Here is a 20,305-nt window from a genome sequence, read left to right on the forward strand (position 1 = left end):
GGCTTTACCTAGACACACAAAGCAAGTGAGCCCAAACAAATACTTCTAAAGACAATTCACACACTAGTTGCCTAGATCTCCCCGGACACAGATACTATCTCTAAATTATAGGGAAATGGAAGGAAAGCTGAGTTCATACCAAGAATACAAGATTGTTTCAACACTTACAAACTAATCAATAAAAGACCCCAAATAAGTAGATGAAGGGAGAGAGGAAAAATGACTATGTCAATAGATACATGAAAGTCCTGTGGTACAATATGACATTTCCTCACTACAACAGCTCTCAAGAATGTGAAAACAGGCTGGAGAGATGGCTCAGAGGTTAAGAGTACTGACTGCTCTTCCAGAGGTCCTGAGTTCAATTCCCAGCACCCACATGATGACCTCTTATCAAACTGACCTGAAGACAGCAGCACTTTACTCATATACATTAAAAACACATCTTTAAAAAAAAGAATGTGAGAATGGAAGAAGCATACCTCACAATAATAAAGACGGAGACACAAAGCTAAAGCAACAGTACAAAAAAGGGAAACTAATTATTCTACTCTAACTACAAATAACACAATACAGTGCATCACTTAGTACAGAATTCAAGAAAAGAGAAAAAATTAGAAGGTGACAATATAGGATAGTCAGAAAGCAAATGAAACTTCTTGAGATTAAAAAACACCTCAAAACTGATCACTTATATTGTCTACAAATATCTAGGACTCCCTGTTTGCAGCATTCATAGTCTCAAAAAAATGCTATGAAAACTGGGGCAGAGGTATCAATGTCCATACCCTGTCAAAATCTAGTGCATTAGGATCCCTGGGTAGGGTCACAGCAATCGGAACACAAGGGATGCAGAGTAATGTGAACCACTGCACTCTTTATTGAATTCTTCAGCATCTTTTATAGACAAGCAGAATACAGATTTCTCACAGCTTCTAATTCTCAAACAGTAGTTTATCTGAGTTTAAGGTGACCTCAACCTCCTTACAGACTGAGAAGTCTGTCTGAGGTGCAACTCTTCTAAATGTTGCTTAGAAGGCGACTTCCTCAGGCATGCAGCACAGAACACCAGGATTCTGTGATGAGAAAGTATGCTTTCTCTTTGTTGCAGTGTGCTAGGATTCTCATATATCTTCAAGTCACCTTGAAGCTAGCAGACTGGGAGCATTCACATCATGCCATCTCCTACAATACCCAGATTTGGATCCTGCGTGTTACAATCCCAATCTGCCATGCAAGGCCTGACCAATAGCGTCATAGTGGCAAGATTATTTTGTGGGTAACAGAAGGTTTCTGGTTCAATCTGAGGCCAACTGCACAGAAAAACAAAACAAACAAAAAACTGCACAGCCACACTGGTAACAGGGCCAAAAGCCAACCATAAGGAAAATCACAGGCCTTAGAAGGGGAATCCACTACCAGCATTAGCTACATGTTCAAATGTCTTAGTTTACACCCACAGCCTGGTGCTGCTTTCAGTCTGGGTCAAACAAACTTTATTTTCAATGAGTGATAGTCACTTCAAAGACTCAAAATTAACCAAATACTTAGATGCCTAATAGCTTACCGTACAGTCTATAACTGAATCCACATTACGACATATAATATTACTCTCCGTGAAATTTTCTAGAATCATTGGTTAAAGAGAAACAGGAAAATCCAATTCCATGTCCTCTTTCTATTGTCACTTGAGCTCTTCTTCACTTTTTGCTCAGTCCCTCTAACATACCTGGATCCTTAGCTACAGTCCCCTCTGTCTTCACCATCGAGGGCTTTTAGTTCTGATTCACAGGGTTGCAGAATTGACTGAGCAATGGGACACCTGCATGTGGGAAAAAGATATGTCAGAAAGTACCTGGAACTTTTCATGGAAGAAACTCACATCTGCCAAAAGGACAAACATGAAGGAAAGAGAAAATACCATGACAAATGTTTTTCCCTGAGGATTTCGCTTTCTTCTATGAGATGTGAAATTCACTCATATAAAGTTCACATACATGCAGAGTTGTTTTCCCGATAACTCTGAGGAGCAAAGAAGACTGCAAGAAAACTATGCTGACCCACAGAATCCAGACTGCTGCATTTCTCCTAAAGAGGATCTCTGAAAAAAAAAATCCCTGACTGCAGGGTCTAGACATTCTCACTCCTGCAAGGAGAACTGTCAACAAACTATGAAATAAAACAGCAGTTTAGCCACATGTGCACGAGCACAGCACAGTGCTTTCCCTGAACCAAAGACTTTTTTTATGTAAGTGAGCAATCATAATATTCAAAAAGTGCTTTCTAATTTTGTTTTAATAAATAGTGTTTTTTTCTAGCTATAAAGATAGGTTGGCATGTATACTGGCCTGGCTAAGATCTTGTTAGGTCTCAAGAAAACGAAGGATAAATATCTAAATCAGGTGTCCATTAACATAGCTGATAGTTTATTTCTCCACCAGTGAAATGAGCCAATTCAAGACAGATTAGAATATATTGGTGGCAGATTTATTGGGACTCGCCAACTGCTACTGGACAAGTTCCCTGGCACCAAGGATTGAGGCCAGGGAAGTAGCCATGATGGTGGGGGTAGGGGCAGAGAAAGAAGAAAGGGCATTGACACAAAGAAAGAAGAGAAGTAGGAGAGAGAGAGAGAGAGAGAGAGAGAGAGAGAGAGAGAGAGAGAGAGAGAGAGAGAGACATGAAAATGTCTGGATTATATAAAGAAGAGCCTTGGCAAGAGGGGGGCCCAGCATCTGAATTGGAAAGGTCAGGGTCTGGGGTAGGGCATGCCATGTATTGTAACTTTAATTTTTTTCAAACCCTACTTTTTACGATGGTTCTCAAATGCTTTAACCTCCCTTCCAGGCCACCGAAGTAGTGGTAAAGAAAGGATATGGGGAAAGTGGTTCTGTTTAGAAATGGTTCTTTGGAGCAACTCCAATCTGTGTTGTCTGGAAATTGGAAGTTTAGTTTACAGGTCAGCAGCAGTAGCTCCATCTACTAGCACACACATCATGGATGTACCAGCAGGACAGTTCAGTAGTGGCACGGTAGCAAACACAAGTCAGCAGCTATGGCACTATGTAGCAGACAACCAGACCTCAGCCCTGGCACTAGTCAGCAGGAGGGACAAACAGGGATGCCAGGAGAAGTTCTCAGCTCTGCCCCAAGACCCAAGTGTTGCAGCGCTAGCTCTATACGCAATCCTAGCTCAGCTTCTCTCTTTATACTCCCTTCAAGAATCATGTGTCCTCTACTGGTCATGCCTCAGCACATGTCTTTTCAAAGCACGTGAGTCTGTCTCAGCTGACATCACACCACCCTAAGTTTTTTGGTGCAATTCTTTCTATGGAGTGTCGACAAGCAGAGCTCAACTATACAATGTAAGGCAGACCAATACATGTGTGTTGTTAGCGAAGAAACCTTCATCACATGTCCTTTCATGTGCTTGCTTAAGCAGAACATCCTGTCACCCATGTCCTCTTCAGCGAAACACTCCTTCACTACTCTGCCTTTGCCTTTTATCTGTGTACACTTTAGTGAAATGTTCCTTCCCATGATTGCCCCAGCAAAACAGCATCCAACACAACTGACTTTTCAAAGAACCCTTAAGTTTCCACTTCAGGGTAGGACTGAGGGACGCTGGGAGAACCTGGCGGTCTGCTTTGATACCTCAGTCCAGTGTCCAGGGGTCTAAAACCAAACAATATCAAAGGGTACATCTTTGGTAGATGCTTTCTTGGCCCCTGCTTCCTCAGTTTGCCCCATGCTTTCCTTTTCTTTGGGAAAGGTTGTTTCCTTTCCTCCATTCTCTTCCTTTCTCCAACTCCCCAACTCCCCTCTCTACTTATGGCCAGGTACAGTCTGGACCCTTCCCTTCTAATTCAATCAAATCTGCACTGGTTCCTCATATTACTAATATCTAGAAGGCTCTATCCCTATTTCCAAGTCCAAAGGCCACTACTCTCTTGAATAAGCAAATGGTAGATCAGGGAAGTTAAGAACACATGGATAAATTTGAAGTCCAGCTTTATAACTACTATAGCAAAGAGAACCCTGTGTGCAAACTACACATAATACAAATGTTGGAAACTATTTCAACAACCATAATATAAATTGAAAAAACATCACAATAAACCCCAGTTGATACAATCTCAAACTTCCAACAATGGTGAGATATCCAGCATGGAATTATGAGAGTGGCATCTTTAAGAGCAGCTGCAGAAAACACACTCTTCTCTCCGGCAAGCTTCCCAGCCCTGTATCTCCTCTGACCTGGGAGGTTCCAGGACAGCCCAGCTGTAGTTTAGTCACGGTATTGCTTACTGCCGATTCTCCCAGACAAAAGACCAGAAAACTGCATTTTAGAATATTTTTCAGGTTTCCAGATAGAACCAGGCCTAGATAAAATGTCCACCTTTAGGGACCATGTGGATTTCCCCAGGTAGCAAGGGGAATGGTGGATTTTTCTGTCACTCTGGCGTGGATCTTTTGAGCATCTCTTGTAGACCCACACATCACAGCCCTGTTCCTATTCCTGGTACCTTAAACCATTTCAGGCCAAGTGTTTTTTCTTCCTTAATTATCTTTGTAGAGTCCATTCCACTAGTTATTTTTTCCTTCACACTCCTGGTCCTGATACTATCCCTGTCCCATAGGGATTGGTCCCTCCTGCTCATATTCAGCCATACAACCTCATAGCTCCAGCTGCTAGGCTGCTTTGGCATGCTCTTCACAGCATCCACATGTGCTTGCTGACAGCCTAGACCTGAGCTGGAGCTAGTAGTGGGACACTGCACCTCTATATCAGGAAGTCAGTGGTCACTCAGCCAATGTAACCCTAGTGCTGAATTCATCCGTGTTGCAGCTTTCATCACTGGATATTGTGGAAGGGCTAAGTCTCAAACAATTTTGTCTTCTGGGAAGAATGCTAAAGGAGTTCTAATATGCAGAACAGAAAATCCCTTTTGAAAATGTATTTGTTTATGGAGAAGCTGTGGCTGTTTAAGATACAGAAATAAGCAGTGTATTTGGGACTGTCTTGAAGAATTAAGTTATGCCATGCTCACAAACAAATGGAAAGTGAACAACCTTAATGCATTAAAATGGGTTAAGACAAGAAAGGAACAAACTAAACCTGCAGAGATGTCATTCTAACAACTAAGCAGCACAACAGCACACAAAAAAGTAATCAAGCTCAAGAAAGAGTATAGATAGCAGAAAATAATCAAAGTCAGGGCTGAAATCAATGAACTAGAAACAGAGAACAATACAAGGAATCAATGAAACAAAGAGTTGCTTCTTTAACAAAGGCAACAAGATTGACAAACCCTTATTCAAACTAACTGAAAGGTTGAGAGAAAACATCCAAATACTCCAAATCAGAAACAAAAACAGAAGCTGAGGAAATCCAGAGAATCATAAAATTAAAAACTCCTACTCAACCGAAATGAAAAAAAAAAACATGTAAAAGAAATGGATAATTTTATCAATAGGTACCACATTCCAAAGTGACATCAACTTCATATAAGCAAATATACATATCTAACCCCTAGTAAAAGAGATGGAGTCATCAAAAGTCTCCCAAACAACAACAACAACAAAAGCCAAGGGCCAGATGGTTTTAGCCCAGAACTATACTACTTTCAACGAACAAAGAAGAGTTAAAATTAATACTCCTCAAACTATTCTAGAAGAAACAGTGGAATATTTTATCAGGCCACATTTATTCTGATACCCAAACCACATAAATATGCAACAAAAACAACATAAAGATGCAATTGAAAAAGATAATCACAAACCAGTTTCCTCTATGAACATACACGCAAGAATACTTACAGAATACTTGCAAAGAGAATCCAAGAACTCATGAGGAAGATCACCAACCATGATCAACCAGGCTTTGTAACAGAGATAAAAGAATACTTCAGTATACAAAAAAAATCAATAAATATAATCCCTTATACAAAACTAAAAACAAAAAACCATGGTTATATCATTAGAGAAAAGGACTTTGAAAAAAATCCAACACCATTTCACCATAAACATCCCGTAGAAATAAAATATTCAAGGGACATACTTAAATATCATAAAGGAAGCTTACAGCAAGCCTAGAGTCAAAATCAAATTAAAGGAGAGAAACTCAAAGCAATGCCACTAAAATCAGGAACTAGGCTGTTTACTCTCTCCATGTCTATTCAAAATAATACATTAATTCGTAGCTAGAGCAATAAGATATTGGATTACAAAGGAAGAGGTTAAAATATTCTTATTTGCAAATGATGTGACAGTATATGTAAGTGACCCAAAAAATTCCACCAAGGAACTTAGACAACTGATAAAAAACTTTCCCCCAAATACAAACAAAATCAATGCACAAAAATCAATAACCTTCATATGTAAAAATCACAAACTGATTTAAAAAATAGAAATCAGGAAAAATAACACATTTTACAATGGTCTCACAAATATACAATATGTTGATGGTAACTCTGCAAACAAGTGAAAAACCTGTATAACAAAAGCTTCAAGACTTTGAAAAACTTGAAGAAGATATTAGAAGATGGAAAGATCTCCCATGCTCATGGATCAAGAGGATTAAGATACTAATCTTACAATAAGAAATCTACAGGTTCAAGGAGTTCCTCATCCAAATTCCAACACAACTCTTCACAGATTTTAAATTGGTAAATTCGTATTTATAAAAATAATCAAAAAATGTGAAATAGCTAAAACAATAATGAACAATAAAAGAATTTGTGGTGTTCTCACCATTTCCAATTTCAAGTTTTCTATAAAACTACAGTATAAAAAAACTCAAAATATTGGCAGAAAAGCAGACACATTGATCAATGAGAATGAATTGAAGACCTAGACATAAATACATATGGTCACCTAATTTTTAATAAAAAAGCCAGCAATACAAACTAAAAAAAGATACCATCTTCAACAGATAGTGCTGGTCTAACTGTATGTCTGCATCTAGAATAATCTTATCACCTAGCACAAAATTCAAGTGTAAGTGGATTAAGGACCTCAGTATAAAAGCAAACACAATGAATCTAACAGAAGATAGAGTAGGAAAGAAAAGTGAATATATTGTCACAAGAAACAACTTTTTTTTTAAAGGAAAAGAAAAATCAATAGCATAAGCACACAGAATACCAACTAATAAATGGGACCTCATGAAACTGAAAAGCTTCTATAAGGCAAAGGACACTGTCATTTGGACAAAGCAACAGCCTACAGTGTGGGAAAAGATCTTACCAATTCCACATCCAATAGAGAATTAATATCCAAAATATAAAAGAACTCAATAAACTAGATGTCAAAAAACCCAAATAATCTAATCAAAAATGGGTTATAATTCTAAACAGAAAATTTTAAATAGAGAAACCTCAAATGGTCAATAACCACCTAAAAAAATTTCAAACACCCTTAGCCTTCAGGGAAATGCAAATCAAAATTACTTTGAGATCCCGTCTTATAATCTCAAAACCTCAAAAGTCAGTAACACAAGTGAGAGCTCATGCTGGAGAGGCTGCGGAGCAACAGAAACATTCCTCCATTGCTGGTAGGAGTGCAAACTTGTACAGTCACGAAGGAAATCATTGCGGCCATCCCTCAAATTGATGGGAATCAAACTACTTCAAGATCCACCCATACCACTCTAGGGTATCTAATCAAAGAACACTCCAACCTACCCCAAGGACCCTTGTTCAAACATGTTCACTGCAACTTTGTGCAAAATAGACAGGAATTAGAATGACCCTCAACAGAAGAACAAAGAAAATGCGGTACGTTTACACAATGGAATATTACTCAGGTATTAAAATACTGACATAATGGTCCATGTGCTCAGAGCCACCCATGCCTCTGAAGCTGGCCCATTACAAAGCCACCAACTTTATTAAAAACATAAAAAAAAAATTACTACAACTCAAGGAATTTTTTAAGGATTTCTTACGAAGATGGTTGGTTACAATTTCAGCAAGTAAGAGGAAAAGAAAAATCTATCAACTTATAAAGCAAAGAGTATTAACAAGTGATCAAATGGTATAATTCCAGAAAACTATATGATCAACATGAATGCATTACACAAAACAGTTTTCAAGGACATGAAGCAATCAATGACAGAAGTTCAGAAAGCAGATAGACGGTGATACAGGTAAGCTTCAAAGTCCATCGTTGATAGTCTTTGCTGTCCACAGCTGCCCTGTTGGTCTGCTTCCTGCCATGATGGTAACAGGCTAAACCTCAGAAGCTGGGGAACAAAAGTGAGTCAGCTGAAGGGAAGCCTGGACTCTCACTGGTGTTACCAGGTTCCTTAAATCATCCATGATCAGTTCCCTGAGATATTTGCTTCAGGATCAGCCAGGTGCAGAGCCAGCTTGACCGACACTGTGGCTGCAGCACACACAGAGAAACAAACCCTAATAACTTGTTCAAGGGCGTGATGACATTTAGAGGCAAGCCTCAAAATGTAATTTGCTCATGGGATGGTCCTTTGATTACCTGGCTCTTCTCTGGCGGAGACTGTGTGTCACCTGAGAGCACAGGTGAGACTACCACTTCTGTTCAAATTCCTCGCACAAGAGAGACCCAAACCAATTTCATGTCCTCTTTCTACTGTGACTTGAGCCCCTCAACATCCCTTCTCAATCCCTCTAACATACCTGGACCCTTCGGTACAGTTTCCTCTCTTCCTCATCCAGGGCTCTGAGTTCAGACTCATAGGTGAGCAGGACTGCCTGAGGAATGTGAAACCTGTATATGGTAGAGAGATTCTTCAGAAAGGACCCAGAACTTTTCATAGAAGGAAAATACATGACACTTACAAAAAAGGATAAACATGAAGGAAAGAGAAAATATCACAAATAAAAATGTCTCTTTTCCTGTAAGGATTTTACTTATTCTGTGGGATGTGAGTCTCATACACACACAGCTCAGACACATGCAGAGAAATACCAGGAATCCTGGGGAGGATCTGGGGAGACTGCAAGAAAACCATTGTCACCCACAGACTCCAGACTGTTGCATTTGTTGAAAAGGAGGTCTGCAAAAGGCATTGTCAGCAGAGTCTAGGCATTGAGAGTTGCACCCACTCCTCCTACAAAAAGTCCACAGTCACAGCACTAAATGTTAACAAACCCTGAAATTAAAAACAAAAAACAAACAAAAAACAAACAAACAAACAAAAAACTTCTTGGCACATAAGGGCAGAGTACTTTTCTTCAACCAAGGTGACTATTTTCTTATAAAGGTAAAAGTTCATAATTATTCAAAAGATGCTTTCTAACACTTTATTTTAATCCATAGAGGGTTTTCTACTTAAATAGTGTGGTCTGATACACTCACACTGCAATACTGGGCTTGCCTGGACCTAAGGTTCAACATAGAAACTAAGCATATGAAGATGCATTTCCGAATGCTTTACTTACATCCTATAAACTGCATCCAACCCAGATGAAAATATCATGGCCACTAAAAAAGTCTGCCTATAAATGTTAATGTTTACAACAATAACGGTTGCGCCCAATGAAGTACATTTCCTGGTTTAATAAAAACTGCACTATTTCCTCATATAATTATTGTACACAAAGGTATCTATGTGGATACACCTAACTGGGTCCAAAGGCATTCTCTTGAATAAGCAACTAGTAAACGAAAGGAGTTAGAAAGCATGAATGAATGTATGTCCCAGGAGCTTTATAACTGACACAACAGCAAATAGAGAATGCAACTTCTTTACCAGATTTTTAAGGAGTGATTTTATCACTGAATATTACGGTAAGTGTATGGTTAAATGAAAAGAAGACTATAAACTGCAGTTCATAAGATCCCAAACTGCTCGACAAATATACGATATCCACAATAGAATCATTGAAAGCAGCATCCTTAAGAACAACTGCGGAAAACACACCAGTGCTGCGCTCCCGCCTGTTTCCCAGCCCCGCGGCTGCTCCGACCTGGGAGGTGCCAGGGCCTCCGGGCTGCGGTTCCCGCCGCTGCGCTGCTGACCGCTGCCTCTCCCAGGCCAACAGCCGGGAAACCGGGTCTGGGGAGAGTTTCCCCGGGGTCCAGAGATTTAAGACACGGGTTTTCTCTGGGAAACCAGCCCACGGTTAGGGACAATAGAGCCCATTCACGTAGAAAGGGGAATGAATGGAGGATCGTCCTGTCACTCAGGGCTGGATCTTTGGAGCAGCTCTCGTAGTCCCGCCCACTACACCGTAGTTCCGGTGACGTAGCTCCACTAAAGACAATCAGCACTTAATTGTTTTTGTAGCGTTCACCAGGCTTCTTTCTTTTTGCAGTCACATTCTCGATCCTTCCAGTAGCCTCACACTCCTCCGACCCCCGCGCGCGCACCGCCCCGCCTCGCCCCCTTCACTCCCCTCGCCATCCCTCCCCGCCCCGGGGATTGTGGTCCCTTCCACTCCATCTCAGGCTTCCAGCTACACTGCTGCAGCTGTCAGGCTGTCCTGGAAGGATGCTGCAGGCTAATATCTGAATTCTAAATCCCTCAGGTAAAATATAACCAATATCCTAAATTCCATTTTCTTTTGTTCCATTTGCAACACAAAATACTAAAACTAAGTCAAAAAAACCTGGCTCCCTCCCAAAGCCTGACTCAAAGTATACATTAATGTGGATAAAAAATATTTGGGATAGAGAATAATGAGAAGGAAGCTGTGGAGCTCCAGGAACAAAGGTGACTATAGAAAGTGCAACCAGTAGAACAGGAGAGTGGGAAAAGCATGAATAAAAAACTCCAGCAGCATTGTCCTGGCCAAAATAGTAAAGAAAATAGATAATGCAAATAGTTTTACCAAGAATATTTTTGTGTAAATAGTCTAACTATCATAATATGAATGAAAACATCAGCATAAGTCCCAGTCCTTGTAAGAGAAAATATAGTGATACAACAGAAATTTTGATAGGCAGGAAAAAATAAAATGCTGTCATAAGTTTAGAACCTGTAAAATTCTATGCACAGGTATTCAGGGTCAGGATCAGAATGGAAAGGAAAATGGGGATAGAACTGCATGAATTTTTAAGGGAAAGGGCATCTGTGCCTGGCACATCACTTTACTACTCTTGTCTGTAAAATACAGGCTGGAATTTGGATAAAGAATGCATTGAATGTATAGATTTCTTTTGGTAGGATGCTCATTTTTTACTATATTAATCCTCCTGATCCATGAACATGATCTTCTTCAATTTCTTTCTTCAAAGACGGCGGGGTGTGAGTGTGTGTGTGTGGGGGGGGGGGGGGGCGGTGCTTATCATGCAAGTCTTTCAGTTGCTTGCATAGTGTTGTGCAAAATATTTAATCCCAATCTTAGTTTCTACTCAGGCTTTGACTATTCACTTTCCAGCTAAACTTCCCAGATAAAAGAACACATAATCTTTTTTTTTTATTGGATATATTCTTTATTTACATATCAAATGTTATTCCCTTTCCTGGTTTCCCCTCCTAAAACATCCTATCCCATCCCCTCCTCCCCCTGCTCACCAACCCGCTCATTCCTGCTTCCCTGTCCTGGCATTCCCTTATCCTGGGGCATCCAGCCTTCTCAGGACTAAGGGCCTCTTCTCCCTTTGATATCCCACAAGGCCATCCTCTGCTACGTATGCAGTTGGAGCCATGGGTATCTCCATGTGTACTCTTTGGCTGGTAGTTTAGTCCCTGGGAGCTTTGGGGGTACTGGATGATTCATATTGTTGTTCCTCTTATGGGACTGCAAGCTCCTTCAGCTCCTTGGGTCCTTTCTCTAGCTCCTCCATTGAGGGCCTTGTGCTCAGTCCAATGGTTGGTTGATAGCACCCACCTCTGTATTTGTCAGGCACTGGCAGAGCCTCTCAGGAGACAGCTATATCAGGCTCCTGTTAGCAAGCACTTGTTGGCATCCACAATAGTTTCTGGGTTTGATGACTGTATATGGGATGGAACCCCAGGTGAGGCAGTCTCTGGATGGTCTTTCCTTCAGTCTCTGCTCTGCACTTTGTTGTTATATCTCCTCCCAAGGGTGTTTTCTTCCCCCTTCTAAGAAGGACCAAAGCATCTATACTTTGGTCTTCCTTCTTGAGCTTCATTTGGTATGTGAATTATATATTGGGCATTCCAAGCTTCTGGGCTAATATCCACTTATCAGTGAGTGCATTCTCTGTGTGTTCTTTTGTGATTGGGTTATCTCATTCAGGATGATATTTTCTAGCTCCATCCATTTGCCTAAGAATTTCATGAATTCATTGTTTTTAATAGCTGAGTAGTATTCCACTGTGTAATTGTACCACATTTTCTGTATCGATTCCTCCGTTGAGGGACATCTAGGTTCTTTCCAGCTTCTGACTATTATAAATAAGGCTGCTATGAACATAGTGGAGCATGTGTCCTTATGACATGTTGGAGCATCTTCTGGGTATATACCCAGGAGTGGTATAGCTGGGTCACATAATCTTTATAATAAGCCTTTGTCAGCTTAGAGCTGGGAAAATATCTATTTTCTATGCTATTATTATGTCTATTTCACAGCTGTTAATCCTGTTATCTTTTCCCACCTTTTACCTGGGCTGCTTTTAACTCCAATTAACCAGCCAGCAATGGCCGTTATTCTAAGACTCAGTCCATGTGGTTTCCTCACCCTCCACCTTCTTCTTCCTCCCCACAGTTCTTCTCTGTTCCCCTTCCCCAAGTCTATCTCTCTTCTGCCCAGTTATTGGCTGTAGGCATGTTGATTTGCCAGTTGTGGATAACTTTTGGGGCAAGGTTACAATGTTTCACTTGGATGCCTGTAGACACTCTATACCTAGGAGCAACTAGGCCTTGGGGCCACTATTTAGCATTAAATATAAACAAAAAAGAAAACCCCAAGAGCATATGGATAACACTAACAAACTTTTGAGGCAATTGTGAAAAGTGTTGTTTTCCTGACTTTTTTCCTTAGTACTTCTGTTATTTGTATATAGGAAGGCTCATTCTACATTGTTATTCAGCCTCTTTGGGGAAAGTGTTTATGAGTTATAGCAGTTCCCTAGCAGAAATTTTTGGATCGCTTACGTAGCCTATCATATCATTTAAAAATAAGGAAATTTTGGCTTCTTCCTTTCTAATTCAATATGTATCTTTTTTATATCCTACTGCCATCTTACTGCTCTAGCTAAGACTTCAATTATTTTATTATATAGATATGGAGAGAATGGATATCCTCAGCTTGCCCGATTTTGGTAGAATTGCTTTGAGTTTCTCACCATGTAATTTGATCTTGGTTCTAGGCTTGCTGCAAGATGCCTGTATTAAGTTGAGCTATTTCCCTCATATCTTTTATCTGTATAGGACTTTTATGGAGAAGGAATGTACAATATTGTCGACGGCCTATTCAGCATGTAATGAGATGATCATGCCTTATTTTCAGTTTTTTGTATTGATTTTGATTTTTGTATGGTAGATTATATCTATTGGTTTTTGTATCTTGCATGATCCCTTCATCTCTGATCCAAAGCCTACTGGATCATGTTTGTTGAACTTTTCCATGTATTCTTGGATTTTCTTTGTAAATATTTTATGAGTATTTTTTCATGTATACTCATTAGGGCATTTGGTCTGTAATACTCTTTTTTTTTGGTACCATTTTATGGTTCGGGCATTAGGGTAATTGTTGCCTAATAAAATTAATTAGGTGATGTGATGGTTTGTATATTCTTGGCCCAGGGAATGATACTATTAGGAGGTGTGGCTTTGTTGGAGTAGGTGTGGGCATTACTGTGAGCATGGGCTTAAGATCCTCTTCCTATCTGACTGGAAGTCAGTCTTCTACTAGCAGCCTTCAGATGAAGATCGAGAACTATCAGCTCTGCCTGCACTATACCTACCAGGATGCTGCCATGCTCTTGCCTAGATGATAATGGAACCTCTGAACCTGTAAGCCAGTCCCAATTAACTGTTGTCTTTATAAGACTTGCATTGGTCATTGTGTCTGTTCACAGCAGTAAAACCCTAAGACAGAAATTGATAGCAGGGACTGAGGTATTGCTATGAAAGGCCTGACCACACTTTTGTTTGGAAGAATGTGGATTTGGGGACCTTGGATTTGGAAAGTGGTAGAATACTTTAAATGGGGCTCAATGGGATATCCTAGTAGGACTATGGAAGACTTTGTTACAGAGAGTTCGGACCTGGCCCAAAAGCTTTCAGTGGAAAATTTCAATATGTGGCCTAGAGACTGTTTTTGTGATATTTTGGTGAAGAATGTGGTTACTTTTTTCTCTTCTCTGAAGAGTCTGCCTGAGGCTAAGGTGAAGAGACTCCAATTAATTGCATTGAGAAATGAAGTTTCAGAAATGGCCATCATGGACTTTGTTCTCTGGTTAAGTCTTATGAAGAGCATTTTAAACAAGCATAGCAGACTAAAAAAAGAAAAATATAAAGTATATTGTTTAAATATTAAAGAGGCATCAAGAAGTGAAAAATGGACCCTAACCCTGTGTTCTAGGAAATAGCAGATTAAGAGAGATACATATACAATGAAATGAATTCTATCTCCTATGGTATTAATACTTATCTTAAAATCAGTAATATATGTTAAGATAATCTTGAGATTATTTATAGTAGAATATTTTAGTATCATTTCTAGAGAAACTGAATATGGAAAACTCAAAGTCCTTTCCCATCTACATTATAGTTCATATGTGTTAGTATTTTGCAGCATATATGTATGTGTGCATGCGTGCATGCATGTGCAGTATATCTGAAGATGATGCCTGGTGAGGTCAGAAGGAGGCATCTAATCTTCTGGAATTCAAGTCATGGATGATTGTCTGCCACAATACCGATACCAATGCTGGGAACGGAATCTACATCCTCTTTAATGGTAATAAGTTGTTATTAAATAAGACATCTCTTCAGTTCCCATTCTATTTCCAATGTGAACTGAACCCCTCACCATTCCTATCTCAACCCCCCTACCCCCAAATACCTGGTATATTTGCTGCTGTTTGCTTTCTCAATACCATTCTAGCCTCTTTGTTCTACTTCACAGGTAAGCTGGTCTGGTGTATCCATCACAGATAATTGGTAGTAAAGTTGACAACCAAAATAGCCATCATAAACTACAATAAGAGTCCTGTTGTCCAGTTTACAAATGATTACATGCTAATGTGCATCAAATGTTGGTACATCGGGGATGATGATCCTAAGATAGATGTCAGGGAATGTACATAGTTTGAGAATGGTCATTAACCACTTGGGGACTTCAGAGGTCTGTGCAGACTCCTGCTGGAAAGTTTATTTGCTCCCCCTGCCCCCAACCAAAGAATTCTTTTGGTTGCTACTTCATAAGTAGCATAGTAGTACTTCATTCATTTCCTGTGGTTATGAATTTTGAGTATCTGGTGTGCAGGTGGTATCTGATGATTTTTGTGAAAGCATTGATTGGCCCCCATATATTGGGAACTACTCCTACAGCTGTAAGAGTTATCCTTCAGTTTTGATTGTCAATGAGAAAAATTCTGGAATGAGAGCACCTTACATGGACAGCCATTGCAGTTTGCTGCCTGTTGTCTTACAAATCCACTCTCAGTTAATAAGGCACACATACAAGGAAAATTTATTTTCATAATACAAATGCAGAGTACTTTCCTTTTAGAATGGAAGATGGAATAAACTTAAATTTTATATTTGTTGGACTAACAAAATTGAGTTATCCTGAATAAATGCATACAAAACAAAACAACAGCAAAAAAAAAAAAAACCCAAAATGAATAAACAAAACATATTTTAAGAGCTAGGTGTGGATTGATTCAATATAAACTTCAGTACTTGGTAGGTAGAATAGGAGGGTGGTTTTCAGAATTGAAGCCAACAAAGGCTACTTATTAAAACCATGTGCCTTAGTACTACTTTGTTGCTATGAAGAGACACCATGAGTAAAACAATTCTTATAAAAAGAAACACTTAATCAGGGGATTGCTTACAGCTTCCGGGGTTAGTTTATGAGCAGAAGGTAGGATGCTCAGGCATCTGGCTGAAAACTTAAAACACACTGTTCCTAATCCTTCCTAAATAGTTCCTCTCACTGGGAAACAAACACTCAAATATTTAAGCACATGGAGGTCTTTATCCTTTAGACTACTACATTTAACACCATAAGACATATAGGCCTATGTTCAAGTCAAATGAATAATGCATTCAGTGGAACTTCAAAAGTCCACATTGCCTTTTCTATTAACACAATTAAAAAACATGTTTATATATTTTATACACATTCCTAATGCTGCACCCTTTCCTCGTCCGTCCTCCCTCCATGAGGTCCTCACCACCCCACTCGCCTTTGCTTATGAAAGGGGGGTTCCCCCAACACTTCCCCCAGCCCCCACCAGCATCCACCTTCCCTGGGGAATCAAGTCTCTACAAGATTAAATGTATCCTCTCCCACTGAGAACAGACACTGCAGTCCTCTGCTACATATATAGCAGGGGCCACAGACCAACCCAGGTATGCTCTTTGGTTTGTGGCTTAGTTTCTGGGAACTCTGAGGGGTCCAAGTTATTTGATACTGTTGTTCTTGCTACAGGGTTCCTATCTGATTCAGCTCCTTCAGATCTTCCCTAATTCTTCTACAGGGGCCCTGACCTTAGTCCAATGGCTGGGTATAAGTATTGGCATCTGTCTCCATATCGTAGAGGGTAGTAGAGCCTCTCACAGGACAGTCATGCTAGGCTCCTGTCTGCAAGAACATGGCATCAGTAATAGTGTCAGGGTTTAGTGCATGCACATGGAATGGATCCCAAGGTGGGTTGGGTTAATCACTTGATGGCCTTTCCTTCAGTCTCTGCTTCATGTTTGTGCCTGCATATCCTGTAGACAAGAACAATTATGGGTCAAAAATTTTGAAGAGGGTGGGGTATCATCTCTATCTACAAGAGGTCTTATCAATTTATGACAAGAATTATTGTTTTAAACTTACTGTGAACTCATTAGAACGTAAAAGTTTTTAGAAAATCATAATCAATTATCCTGATATAATAGTTTTACTTAATATTTGTATGAAGTAATTTTTAGAAGCAGTATACATATTGAGAACAGAAATAAAAGGAAAAGTTGGAGCTTTTCTTTATTTCAGCAACAAAGTTTTCTGAGAGCCTCTTTTTCTGCTCTATCTAGAGTGAGTGTTTTTCTTGTATGTGTGACTTTCTTCTTTTTTTTTTTCTGGCTCACAAAGAGTTAAAGTCTGAGCCTATCAAGTGAGCAGAGAGGGGTCCACAAGTCAAAGAATAAAGAACCCAAGTAACCAACTTCTTTACTTAATTCCCTGCTGCTAAAAGGAGTTAATTGTTATAAATTAGTAGCTTTTGGCCATAAGAGAGTATAACTCAAGATCCCTCTCTACCTTGTCACTGTCCATACTAATTATATTAAAAAATAATCAATTCTGTAGAAAATGTAAATGAAAGAACTGAGACATACACTACCAACTTACTGCAGTCACCATACAAGTCAGTGTGTAACTTCAAAAATCAAACAGGCAAAAGTTCACATAAAATTAAATTTATCACACATATGCTTTTGTAAGATATGACTAATTATAGTAAATTCATGCACTGAGTAGTTATTCACTGATCCCATGCACATAAATAGCAACAAAACAAGAAAAATAAATATACAACAGGTCAACACTTAGAAACCCCTACCAAATTCTCATTAAAATATGGGAACACAACCAGCAAGAGTTTTCACTTCCCTGAAGTTTGTAATCAAATTGTTTCAAGAGGAATGGACAATTACTGCAAACTGAACAAATCAATACTAAAAAAAAAAAAAAAAACCAAATATTGAGAAAGCTAAGAGTTCAGAAGATTGAACCAAGATCCAAAATTGGTTACCATTATTATAAAAGATACCATAGAGTAATAGTATGAAGAGAGAAAATAAGAAATATCAAAGGGAAGACAATACAGATAAAGTATAATACTGTGTAAATATAGTAAGCAATTTTAATCAAAGTCCTGCTGTATAATATTAGGAAATGAAAAAAAAAACTGACCACCAAAGAAATAGACATTAAAGGAACAACAGAAACAATCAACATTAGATTAGGGAGAAAAAGAGGCAGAAATATTCCTAGTTTTACAAGTATCCTAAAATGAAAGCAGTAAAATTCATATAATAGATATATATGAACACATGGGACACATGCAGTCAAATAAATTATATTTTCCCCTATTATGCTTACATAAATCAATAATATATACAACAGGATAATCTTATCATTACAATATATTCTAGATTCATTTCTAGAGAAACAATATAGCAAATCAAAATTTCATTTTTCATTTACACATTTTTTCTTTAAAATGTTCACTAATTTGCTTTAGATTCGGTTTGTCAATGTGTACATGTGTAGCTTGCTTGTGGCTGATACACGCTGAGGCCAGAAAGAAAGCACCTGATCTACTGCACTACAAATAATGAAGTTTGTCAGCCACTGTGCTGGTGGTGGGAACTGTACCGATGTCCTCTTCAAGAAAAGCAAGTGTTATCTCCTGCTGAGCCAACTAGTTTCTCCATTCTATTTCCAATGTCATTTGAATCTTCCATTACTCCTACCTCAATTTCCTGCAGAATATCTGGTATAATTTATACTCTCTCGGTTCTGTATACATTCCAGGTCTCATTGTTCTGTTTCGGTCAGCTCAAGCTATGGGAAAGAGACTTTTTAAAACATCTAGGATCTCTATCACAGTACTGTGCTCTGTAAATAGACAAAAATAGAAGGTATTCTATAAGACTCAAGTATAATGCAATGTCACGGTAATAACTGCTTAGGTAAAGATTTAGGTAGCTTAACTTGATTCCCACCACTCTTACTCACAGATCAAGTGAAACTCAAGCACTGGCATGGAGCAGAATGTTTGGAATAACTAATTACAATACTGAGTTTCTTAATTTATCACAAAAACAAAAATAAAAGAAGTCTTATAACTGCCCAAAGGACCAACATGAAGAACAGAAAGTACCAGGCAATATTTATTTCTACTCTGAAGTTCATCTTTTTCTCTGTGACATGTGTGAATCATTCCCAGAGAAATCATAAATGTGATGTTTTCACTAGAACCCTGAGGCTCAATATAGAGTGCAGCATGCTATTTGCATTCCCACAAACCAGACTACTGCAATTCCTCAACATCCAAGCTATGTACAAAGCACAATAATCAGGGTCTAGGCATTACCATTCCTGCTGAATAAAGTGCACAATGATAAGGAATGCCACCAAATCCGACAGAATGCTTTAATCCTAGCATCCAGGAGGTAGAGAGAGGTAGATCCCATCCATATAAGTCCAGACTTGGTCTACATGCTCTGACACAGACAGGGCAGCACACTGAAATATATACCCAGCAAAAAGAACCAAGACCAAGGTAATGTAGCAGTTCATCAATGTGAATAGTGCTTTGGTTGAGCCCAGGAGACATAAAAAAATTAAGAGTAAATTTTTCTAACACAATTGACCAATCAGAATTGTTTAAAAGATGGTTTTGAATTATGCCCTAATATATACTGAATTTTTCATCTGTAAATGTAGTATAGCCTGATATTCTCACTGCATATATAGTACAGTTTTTTTTTTACATCATAAGGGATAACATTAACAATGTAACATATAATTATACATTTCTAAATACATTATTTACATCCTACTACATATATATCTCAGATGGAAAAGTTAATGAGTAATAATTCATTTAGGAAATGCATCCTATTTTTGTTGTACTTTGTCAAATCCTCTTTTAAGAGATATAATTTGTCCGGATTTCATCGCCTGACTTAAGCAGACAATCCTGTCACTTTCAGGGATTTCTTGAAGCTATTTTGAGGTCTGTATTTGCTGCCTTCATCACAGTCCCTTCAGAATGGATCATTTCAGTCTGCAGGAAATTGTTACACAATACCATTATCTTCTGGCTTCTCCATTTTGTCCTCATTATGAATTATTTGAAGATGAACAAGTTGAATAAAGTTTGAGCAAAGTTGAAAGACTGAATAAAAGTCAAAGTATGAAGTTTAGCAAGTAAAAAGTTTGAATAAAAGATTTCCTACATTGTCACATTTCAGATTTTTCCTCAGCATAAACTCTTGATATTTTCTAAGATTTGAACATTACTCAAGGCTTTCACATTTCTTATGTTCATAATAATTCTCTAGTGTCGAGGCTCAAGTGTCATGAAGGGTAGAGCTTTCATAAAAGACATGACTTCTTAAGGATACTTTCTCCCACTATGAATTTTCATCTGTTCTCTAAGAATGGAAATATGGGTAAACATT

The 20,305-nt window shown here is 38.7% G+C and overlaps 1 protein-coding gene across 1 annotated transcript in view; it reads right to left on the minus strand.

Annotated features, from left to right (window-relative positions):
* Positions 1–10,170, minus strand: part of LOC127673905 (zinc finger protein OZF-like) — a 39,088-nt gene extending 28,918 nt beyond the window's left edge. The window contains exons 1-3 of the mRNA XM_052169680.1: positions 9,905–10,170; positions 8,658–8,748; positions 1,730–1,822 (exon numbers count right to left, since the gene is read on the minus strand). The gene's annotated coding sequence lies outside the window, so the exon portion shown is untranslated. The remainder of the gene's footprint in view (positions 1–1,729; positions 1,823–8,657; positions 8,749–9,904) is intronic.
* Between the last annotated feature and the right edge of the window lie 10,135 nt (positions 10,171–20,305).

The sequence above is a fragment of the Apodemus sylvaticus genome, chromosome 23, assembly GCF_947179515.1.
Source record: "Apodemus sylvaticus chromosome 23, mApoSyl1.1, whole genome shotgun sequence".
In the NCBI taxonomy this organism is placed as follows: domain Eukaryota; kingdom Metazoa; phylum Chordata; class Mammalia; order Rodentia; family Muridae; genus Apodemus; species Apodemus sylvaticus.